Genomic DNA, 11,101 nt, shown 5'->3' on the forward strand with positions numbered 1-11,101 from the left:
TGGCCTGGATGAGCACCGAATGCAGGCCCTCCTTCACTCAGAAGTGGTTCAACTTCAGAGAAAGGTGTGGCATGACCAACATCTCCATGACAAGCAATTTCAGCCAGGAGATTGGGCTTTGTTGTATGACTCCAGATACAAAGATTTCAAGGGGAAGCGAGAACCAGATGGCTAGGACCATATGCAGTGGAAAAATGCCATGACAATGGATCTGTCCTTATTCGAACCATTGATGAGGAAGCCATTCCCATGCTTGTCAATGGGCATCGATTGAAGATCTACAGGAGACCTCTCTCAAGACAAGAGTTCATCAAAACTATGGAGAAATCTGTATTGGTCATAGAGAAGGGTTATGCCTCTGCTTTTGGCATACCCTGAAGGATATATATATAAAAAAAAAAAAATAATAATAATAATAATAATAAAGATCCTTGGGTGAAAACCTCTCTGAGGCGCCCAAGCCAGGTAGTAGGGGTGAAAACCTCATTGAGGCGCCCCTATTGTCTTTCAAAAAAAAAAAAAGAAAAAAAAAGGGAAAAGGTTTGAAAAAGATCCTTGAGTGAAAACCTCTCTGAGGTGCTCAGGGCAGATGGCACGGGTGAAAACCTCTTTGAGGCGCCCCTGTTATCTTTCAAAAAAAGAGAAAAGAGAAAAAAAAAAAGAAAAAAAAACAATAAGAAAAATATGGTAAAATTGCATGCAGGTTGCAGATGTTCTATGGAGGAGAGGAAGCCCTTCAACTCAAAGCCAAGGGTCCGTATCATGCTGTCAAGGGACCTCACCAGCACCTCCTCCAAGGATGCCCATGTTTTTTCATGGTATGTGCAATTTTATCATGGTTTGAATCTTCTACAGGAAGATGCAGTCTTTCTACAGGAAGACGCGGATTTTCTACAGGAAAGTGCAGACTTTCTACAGGAAGCTCTGTGTTCTACAAGAAACTTCCTGTAGAAGTTTAGGACGGCCCAGAATTCATTTTAAAAGGAGATCTAGAGATTACGGATCGGTTTGGACGCATGCAAGCCTCTGTTGGCACCTGTGCACATCGCTGTTACCTTGCTCCACCATCCTTGTTGACATGCAACCAAGTCCCCTGCACCAACAAAGCAGATCGATGAGTTCTCGCAGGAAAAGCCATTTTCATAGATAAACAAGTGCTGAGATCTCATACCACAGGCATCAGAAGCTCCGGGAGCGTGATCGAAAGGCCAGATCCTCCGTCGTGCAGCATGCACCCAAGGAGGAAGAACTGTTACGAGACACCCCGCAGGAATCCTGTAACAGTTAAACCTGCTAGAGTGGATACCATTCACAGCACCGCCATCTACAATGAAACGCGGGCGCAGGAAACCAAAGCATCCACTCCATCGTCGGCAGCCTGTAACCATGAGCCTCCGGGTCTGTGTAAGTTCGCATGCAGCAGGTAGATCCACTCAGCATCGTCCAAAAATTGGAAAATCGTGTGCAGCCACGCAGGTAAGTGTCTCGACCCTTCCTTCCATCAAATCGCATGAATTTTACTTTGAATTGTTTACACAGCGTAAAAGTGAATGGTTGAGCGGTCGTATGGCCAGTCGACTGGCCACGTCGGCTAGTTATGGTATAGTTGGATGTTTGGGTGGCGGCCACGACAAAGAGAATGAGCAGCACGCACGTGAGAACACTCCCGTCGGAAGCAATGAGTTTAACAGAAAGAGGCGGCGACAGATCTGTGGGAATGGATGCGGCAGCAAGTGAATACATAGGTGAATGATGGATGATGTCGCCCAATGGTCCGGCGGGGACAGCTCACGCCCCGCGCCACGGATTGCGCCGATTCAAAATCTAATCGGCTAGATTGTGCGCATGCATTTATCAACCATCACTTCAAACTCGAGTGGCTATTCTGATCTCCTCTGCACTTTGATACGCCAAGCTTTTGGCTACCATAATGCCGGTGAAGCACACCTCGAGCACAGGCCAACTACAGTCCTCCCCGAAATTTGCACACTGCTCCTACAGGAACACAGTTTCTACAGGAACGCAGTCTCTACAGGAACACAGTCTTCTACAGGGAAGCGGGTGCCTCACGAAAAAGGTGGCCAATTAAAGAGGTAACCCTGAACTCTTCATGCAACTGGTTAGTAAGAGGGGCAAGATCATCGTCCATAGTATGGTCATAAAGATATCGGTGAAATTGTTGTTTGCTGTGCCTATACTGTCGTTCTAGAGGATGTCAGTATAATTAGACTGTGTTGAATTTTCTGGATTATGTGCATGCTCTGTCTCAATAGACCAAATCTCTTTCGCATTTGCCACCTTTAGTTAAAACAACCGTGTTCATCATGCCGGGTGGGTTTATAAGACGGGAACCCACTGATTCAACCAAATTAAGGGAAAACCAGGAAGTGGTAGAGCTCTTCACACGAGCACAGTGGATATCTTTTTGTGATAAGTTGCAGGGTTACGATGATGAAGTGGCCGAAGAATTCTTGCAGGCTCTAAGGCTGAAATCCCAGACACTGGCCACAGTGAACTTCAGAGGTCTAAGCCTCAAGCTCACCCCGCAACATCTCAGTCGGATCACAGAACTTCCTATGGGTTTGCCATGGGATAAGGACGAAAGAAAGCTGAGCCAACAGGCAAAGAAAGAATTCTTCCCACCTGAGGAGGAATTCTCGGAGGACAAAAATGGGGTGCGAAGAACGAGTCTGTTGCCACCATGGAATGAAGTCAATTTGCAAATCATGAAATATATCACTTGTGAAGGCTGTTTTAGCATCGTGTATGCATATCACTTTCGGTTGCTCACTGAATTGAGGCACCAGATTGATCTTCCTGTAGAACAAAAACTGAGCATCCCCTATTTCCTATTGCAGTCTCTAATGGAGTGTGCCACAAAGCTAAGAGAGGGCATACCAGATCAGATAGCCCACCATGGGTTGATCAAGCTTCTTGTGGAGGATGCGTTGCATTCATATAAGGTTCCCCTCTCATGGGAATCCTTCCGGAATTTCACAAAAGATGGAGACATTAAGATGTTGATCGAAGAAATGGGTTCCTCCAGCAGTGAGGAACAAGAAGCAGTGGCCGAGGGACAGAGAGAAAAAGGCCAGAAGACCCCGACCACAGTGCAGAAGAAAGAACAAAAGAAGAAGCATGAGGAAAAGGAGGACAAAGAAAAAGGTGGCACACCTATCTTGTCAGCAAGAGAAAAGAGGCTGAAGAGCAGAATGGACAAAGCTGAGGTGGTCCACGTCAGCCCAAGTACCTCAACAACACTTGCAACCAAAGAAAAAAGCAAAACTCAGGCAGGTAAGCAAGCAAAGGTGGAGACACCTGTGTCTACAGGAAAGCAGAAACAAGCTTCTACAGGAAGCCCGAAAACAGAGACAAGGGCTTCTACAGGAAGCCCGAAGGTGGAGAAAGGGGCTTCTACAGGAAGCCCGAAAATCATTGAGAAACAAGTTCCTACAGGAAGCCTGAAGACAGAGAAAGGGTCTTCTACAGGAAGCCCGAAGATTACCAAAGTAGGGGCTTCTACAGGAAGCCCGAGAGTGGCTAAAACCGGGTCTTCTACAGGAAGCCCAAAATCGGGAAAGAAAGGATCTTCTACAGGAGGCCCGGAAGTGGGCAAAGCAGGGTCTTCTACAGGAAGCCCGAAATCTGAAAATGAGGGGCCCTCTACAAGGAGCTCTGAGAGAGCAAAACGCAAGAAAGAGAAGGCTAGTATTCTCGAAAAGGAGGCAGCAGCGGCGCTGGCCGCCCTCAGTACACGTCCAAAGCCAAAGGAGAAGAGAGAGAGGGAGACCCCTCTACCATCTGAAGCCAGGAGAAGCAAGAGGATAAACACGGGCAAGCCACAGCCTCCACCCAGTAGCCAAACCATTTTAGGGGATGTCCCTACTTCACCCAGTGCAAGAACCCCCTCTAAAACATCAGCCACCCCCGAGAGGGGAAGCCTAAAAATAACTTCCTGGACACGAAAAATAGGCCAATCACCTTCCGAAGCCCGGCTCAAGGAAATGGAAAAGGGGGAAGAAACGCCACCCTCGTCACCACCAAGGGCAGAAAAGGCAGGGCCACCAAAAACAGGAAAGGAAGAGCATGCTCCGGGCTCTAGTTCTCGGACAAAGACGAGGAGCCAGAGAAAAGTTGCTCAAGGATGAGCAAATAGTTTAGCTGGGGGGTGATGATGAGCCCCAATTTTTGGTACAATTCGGGCTCATTTGGCCTACTTGCTTTGCTCAAACCATTCATCTTTTATTTCTTATGCATTCATTTCTTGGTTTATTCGTGTTGTTTGTAGGAAGAAGGGTACGCATTCTATCTACGTGACTAATACATGATGATTTCAAGTTTTTGGCATTAAAAGGGAGCAAAGACCACGAGAAAGGAGACAAGGAGACAGTAAGGTGGCACTGCTGGTTTTTAGGAGAGGATGTCCACAGTCTTGGGGATCTTCCTCGTGATTCCCACCATAGTTCCGAGCTCCAACCAATCTCCCCACTGAGCTTAGAGGCAGCCAACCGTTCTACAGGAACAGCAGTTACAACTGTTCTACAGGATCAGCAGTTTAACCTTCAGTTGGACAGCCGAGCTCCACAAATCAAGGAAACCTGTTGGATTATCATTTTGCATAAATATTGAGGCCGAAGCCTTTGATAGGAGCTTTTTGAACTTTCGCATTACTCTTGTAATTTCGAAGTACGAGCTACAGCTCGGTGTTGGTTCTTTTTGTAAGCCAATTTTGGCATGACATCAGATTTTTGGTTATGAATAAAGGCAGGCAGATTTTGATCGCATTCTGAGTTTCTAAGGGAGCTATAGCTCTCAGGTTAGGGCCCAACCTGAGAGCAATAGACCTCCTCTGTGTTGTAATGTTATTTTTCGTTCGTTCCAGCACTTCGTTTCTTTACTTTGACATGCAATTCGAATTTATAGTTTGCTGATTTAGTTTTTATGAGATTGAATAGGATTAGTTTATGGTGAATTTACTTCCAGTTGCTTAGGTTAGAAGAGGATAGTTATAATTCATTGGAGTTCCATAAAAAGGTTGTTATAGATCACTGCCATCTCTGCTTAGGGATTGGGGTGCAGTCCATATCAACCACCAAAAAGAAACGCAGTTCTTTTCACGTCCATGCAAGCTGCAACAGTTACTTTAGTCGTAGATCCATCCATGCACTTTGGTCTTGATCATTACTTCTTCATTCCACTTCCATGCATGAGTTTCTTTCACAAATTTCACTGCTGTTCATTGGTTCAAAATAGCACAGTTCACATAGGTTAAAGAGTTCTCGTTTTTGGTGACATTCATAGACAATTTGTTTCATCTACACTGCTCCACACCATTCCATTACCTTCCTCTTCTTGTCAACCACACCTGAAGCCACTCAACCGACCTCTATTCATCTCGTTTACCTTCCAGCTCTTCCCTTACTCATGTAGCTCCATTTACTTGACCTTTCGTTGATCCCATCCTTCCAGCCATCAACCCACCGCATGCACTCTTTCTCCATCTGACTTCTCTGCTCCTGAGCCATCACCAGTTCCATCTCCATCTCACCTATCCTCCCACACCACTCCATCACTTCACCATCTCCCAAAACTCCCACGGTCGAACATCCTGTAGAATTTCACAGACTTCCTGTAGAACCCCTGAGTTTCCTGTAGGATCCCCTGCAGACTTCCTATAGAAGCCTGCAAACTCGATTGCTGAGCATCCGAACATGGTAGACTTCTGTGGACTGATGCTAGAGACCCTCTGGGACCTCCCCTAGCCATCCTGACCTTGCCCATGCTTTCCTTCCATTTGAACCATTCCTGCACAGTCAAACCCTAATCAAAAGCACCATCACAATAAATCCAACCACTTAATGACAAAATACAAAAACATGTCTTTTCAGATGCAAATAGCTTAGATTCATGTATTTCAACTCACTGCAAGTAATGGCATCATTGGTAGAAGTTTCATTCACATTTTTGCATTGTAAGGGTCAAGCTAGTTAAATTAGGGTTTATTAGGGTTTCCATGCTTTGTTGGCTTACAATTTCCTTTTTGCAAAGTAGGTTAGCTTCCTTCAAGATAGCTTTCGTCCATCACTCATAAATCTTCTTCTGAGAGCATATAGAAGTTGTCTTGAGCCCTAGCGGACTTGTGCCAGCTGACCAAGTGATAGCTGCGACAAGAGCTAGTACTTGTGCATACAGCACCGTCACTTCCAAGTTTGTACGAACTACCGGGTTGATAAAATTATAGATAGGAAGCTCCAGGATTTGTAGCATTATTGCTACAATACTGGAGCCCACCAACATGCACAAGGCATAGTTGAGCCAATTGTTGTTGAGGAAAGTCCTAGGTATTTGGGCCTTGGTTATGGACAATATGATGGAGAATTATCTAGCACAAAGGAGGCACATGAAGGAATTCCAAGAGGGAATTTTATTACATGTTCATACCCTCAAGCTTTTGAAGTTTTTGTTCATGAGGAATGCAAAAATTTTATACCAACTTTGCAAAAGGATGCTCATAAGCATGCAACTAGTCAAAATGGAAAACAAGAGGATGTTGAAAGCTCTAAGGTCATTGAAACCATTGTTAGTATTCCAAAGAGAGCCACTACCTCATCAAATTCACCTCCTCGATAAGGCGACAAAGGTGAAAGTGCAAGGTGTAAATCTGCCTTTAATCAAGTTTCTTTTGACTATGATCAACATGGTGAATCTTCACATAAGATTAGGAGATGTATTATGTGATCTTTTTGTGGTTTGAATAACCATAATTTTTCGAGGTGTTTGAAGAGGATAGCCATACACAAGAAAATTACAAAACAAAAGAGACAAAAAATGAGATGTCCATTGGATAACGGAAACCAAGTTGAAAAGAATCTATGCAATTGTTTTTCACTCATTTCTATAAGAAAGGTCACCTCAGACAAATGTTGGACTTTGTATCCAAAAACTCATCGCCGACATTTGAAGAAGGTAGAGAGAGGCCTTGTCAAGAATGGAAAAGGAGATTCCATAATTGATGTGGATCAATATGATTCACAAGATGATGTGCAACTGAAAGAAGCACCATGGAAATGGTTTGGTAAGAGGTGGTTTGATTTCTTATCCAAAAAAGGCTTGCATTTATTTTGTTGATAGATGCAATTCTTTTCCTTGAAAATGCATTTATTTGCCCTATGAACGCATTACTTTTCTATTGAAAGTATGTTGCAACTTGTATGATGCAATATGTTGAAAGTGGAGTTACTTTTGACTCACTTAAATGCAACAAAGAAGGAAATTTGTGGTTACAAATTTGTATGTGAATGTATTTCTTTTGAATGCATTCTTGATGTTGCATATTTTTGCTAGGAAGGTGTGTGAAAGTGGGGTATGTTACACACTTCGTTTCCAACAAATTTGTCAATAAATCTCTTATGTACCCATAAATGTTTTTGGGCTTATTGTACTTTTGTTTTTACCTCAGGGAGAGTTGAAGAATTGTACACATACATGGGAGTTTGTGTGTGTGTGAATAGTGGAATTGTTGCTAGTTTCAATGTATTTGGATACATGGATGAGTGTTGACTTGTGTCAATTGTTGTCACATGTATGTCATATCGGTTTGGAAGAGTTGATTTTATCTCCCAATATGAAATGGATATGTTGACGTATTATTACATCAGATGTGAAATTCTTGTTGTTTATGCAAAGAATCGTCAAGTTGTTGTACATGCTTATGTTTGGCTCTCAAGTCAAGTCAGTTGCTTGAAGAAGTATGTTTTGTTGACTTATGTTTAGTCGATGATGTTTTCTTGACTTATGTTAATCGATGGTTTGTACACCAAGATGCAAGAGTACATGATGATGTTACATGATGTGACAATTGTTGCTTTGAAGGAGCAAAAGAAGAGGTCGTTGATTTGCATTTCTTGCATAATGTGTTTTTCCATTTAATGGTTGTATTTGTGACAAGATGTCACATGATTATGGAAGGTCCATTATTGAGAAAGATTCTCATGCTTAGCCTTCATCCTCAAATCATCACATGAGTAGTATGTTCAACTAGAGGATGATAGAGGCAAGAAGCAAAAGTGTAAGAGATGCAAAAAATTTGTAGCCATTGTAGACCGATGTACGTGTTGACCACAAGATTCTCAGTGACCAAGCTATTAGATTGTATCAGTTTTTCAAGAATCGAGTGATCAATGTGGTACAAAAAAGGTCTTTTTCAGCCAAAAAGTGTCCATCAAGTGTTGGATTAGGTCAGCGGCAAAAGGAGAACAATGGTTGAGATACATAGCCATTTGCAATGCAAGGCATGTTAGTGTACCCAAGTTGTTTTCATGAAGAATTTTCAAGTATAATCAGTTGACATAACTTGGGAAAGAGAAGATTATTTATCTCTCATCAGATAACCAACTTTTGTGGGTCCAAAATCCTGTCAGTGGGAAGGAGTGATCGGAATTTGGATTAGGGGCAAAAATTAGCTAAAAAATAAAAGTGCTCGTAATCGTTTGAAACCTAATCAAACGCATTTTTCTCGTCAAAATTATCCCAACGCAACTCATTTTATTCAAAACAGAGTTCATATGAGGAAGTTATAGCCCACTAACCATTTCACCAAACAGGTAAAATTCTGGTACATGCTGACTAGGCATTCGTATAGCCAAGTCAGGAAGGAGAATATTCCTTAGAATATTCCCTAGAATATTCCTTAGAATATTCCCTAGAATATTCCTTGGAATATTCCCTAGAATATTCCTTGGAATAATCTTGTATAGGTGTGTGTAATATTGGTTGAAAAGTGGCAATGCAACATTGGAAAATCGTGGTTGAGGTGGACCAATGGGAAGGTGACATGTGGCAAGCTCAGAGGCCACAACATGCCCTTACGATGGTGTGTCAAATTTTTTATGGAGGTGGCAGGGTTCGACCCCGGGACCTCCCCTCTGCGACCAAGGCTCTTTACGATATCCGCTATCCATTATGACTTAACTTTACAGTTCACCACATACATTTAAAGTTTAATGGTGTGAGGGTTGGCGGTTAGGAGGGCCAGCCCACAAGCCAGCGCTCCATGTGAATGCACCGATGGAAAAATTTATGGTTAACTCCAACCGATGGATAACCCATACCATATGACTATTATATAACCACGAACTAGTATGTGAATGCAATAAACTCTGGCAGTTAAGGTTAAGGTGGTGGACAATTAACATTTAATGTGAGGCTTGTGATACCTCCACCTAAACCGCCAGGGTTAGCGCTAACGGTCAACCTTTAATTTGTACAATTAGTGCTAATCACGATTTATTAATTAGTTAAAATTGAGTTAATTTTAGTGCTGTTTTGGCGTAACCTACCAAATTCAACCTTTTCTCCAAGTTTAGTGAACTTAACTAGAGTTCCTCCAGTTTTAGAGGAGCTTTTCTAGGGAAAGAAGGTTTGAGTCATAATTGGAGCATTTTTTGACCAAATGAGGATTAGAAAAATGCGTTCCTATATCAATTCGACATTATGAACACAACGGAACATGTTTCAGAGGAAGAGAGGCACTTTTCTATGTGATTTTTCCACGTTGAAGTTCAAGGAAGCCTAGGGCCACCAAGAGAGGAGGTCAAGCCCAGAACAACTTTAGTCCATTTGCATAGTTCGGAGAGTCATATTTGGGGTTTTTGGATGCTTCGAGTCCATTTAAGTAGGTTTCAAGAGCTGTAGAGCATTATAAACTATATTTTCTTCCATTTTTAGAAAATACAGTGGCCGAAGCCATGGAAGTGGGACCAAGGAAATGTGGCACAAGAGGGGTGAACTCTTTTATCAAAACATTGTGTTAAGTGATTTTCTTGATGGTTTTCTATTCATTTACTTGATGTTGTTCAACACTTGTTTTCCATGCTATTCTGCTCATTATTCTAACATAAAACTTGATATAAATTTACCTGTTCTAATTCACAAACACATAAGAAAACCTATGCACATGAAGCAATGGACAAACATTTGTTTTTAAATCTGAAGTTGAAATTAGTACAACAAAACTAACATTCAACTAGAGATCAGTGTATTATTATATTTTTCTCACATGTTTACCGTAAGTTATGATCATTTTTATTAATACCACTTGGAATGACATTATGAGGTGCTACTCTAATTTACCCATATCTATCCATGCATATATTTTTCTCATTCTTACTTAAATTTGAATGTTATTTTGTCTCTTATGTTTTGGGAATGGGGATTTTTATATTGCATTAACATTATAAGAACAATTTCAAGGTCTATTTCAAAAAAGGCATAATTGAAAAAATAATACAATATCTTGTTTTTAAAGCGGACTTGTGTAAATAAAAAAAATTTCTTACATGATATTCCATCAAGAGTGGTGGTAAAGAAATTTCTTATGAAATACACTCTAATTAATTGTGGATGTTCCCATTATGTTAAGGATGAAAGTCATGATTATATTGTGATTAGAAGGATGTGTTCATTTTGCTAAAATTGAAAGCCATTATAGTAATAATAATAATATCCATTTTTAAGGTCACAGCCAATCCAGACACCAAATTGATGTATGAGACCCCCTTGTTTGTGGGACAAAGGACCCACCTCCGCGCAGCGATTTGACTGCTAAGTCTACGAAGGCATACATACTCTACCCCCCTCTGGTTTTGAACCTATGACCTCTTAGGAGGAAACACATGCTCTTAACCATTAGGCCCACTCAAGCTATATATTGCAATTATAAAAGAATGAAATGAGAGGCAAAAGATTTGGAAATTACATGTTATTCTTTTTTATTTTTTATTTTTCTTTCAAATTACTATCATACAAAATTTGCAACTTCTTCATTTTATTTCCATAATTAGTTTACTTATATGGATGACTATGCCAACTATGGGAAGAGAATAAAAAAAGTACAACTTTTATAGGACAATAGCTTAAAATACCTTTACATTGAGATTAGCATTTAACATGTTATGTATTTTAACATGATAAATCTAAAGATTAAAAAGATTGGAAATTAAATGCTATTCTTTTTTATGAATTCTTGTTTTTTCTTCAACTTATGATCATGCTTACTTATGTAATTAGCTTATTTATAACAAAGCCAACTATGGGAAGAGAA

The sequence above is a fragment of the Pinus tabuliformis genome, chromosome 8 (assembly GCF_031772625.1).
Source record: "Pinus tabuliformis cultivar Carrire ecotype Pingquan chromosome 8, CPIR1, whole genome shotgun sequence".
NCBI classification, from domain to species: Eukaryota; Viridiplantae; Streptophyta; class Pinopsida; order Pinales; family Pinaceae; genus Pinus; species Pinus tabuliformis.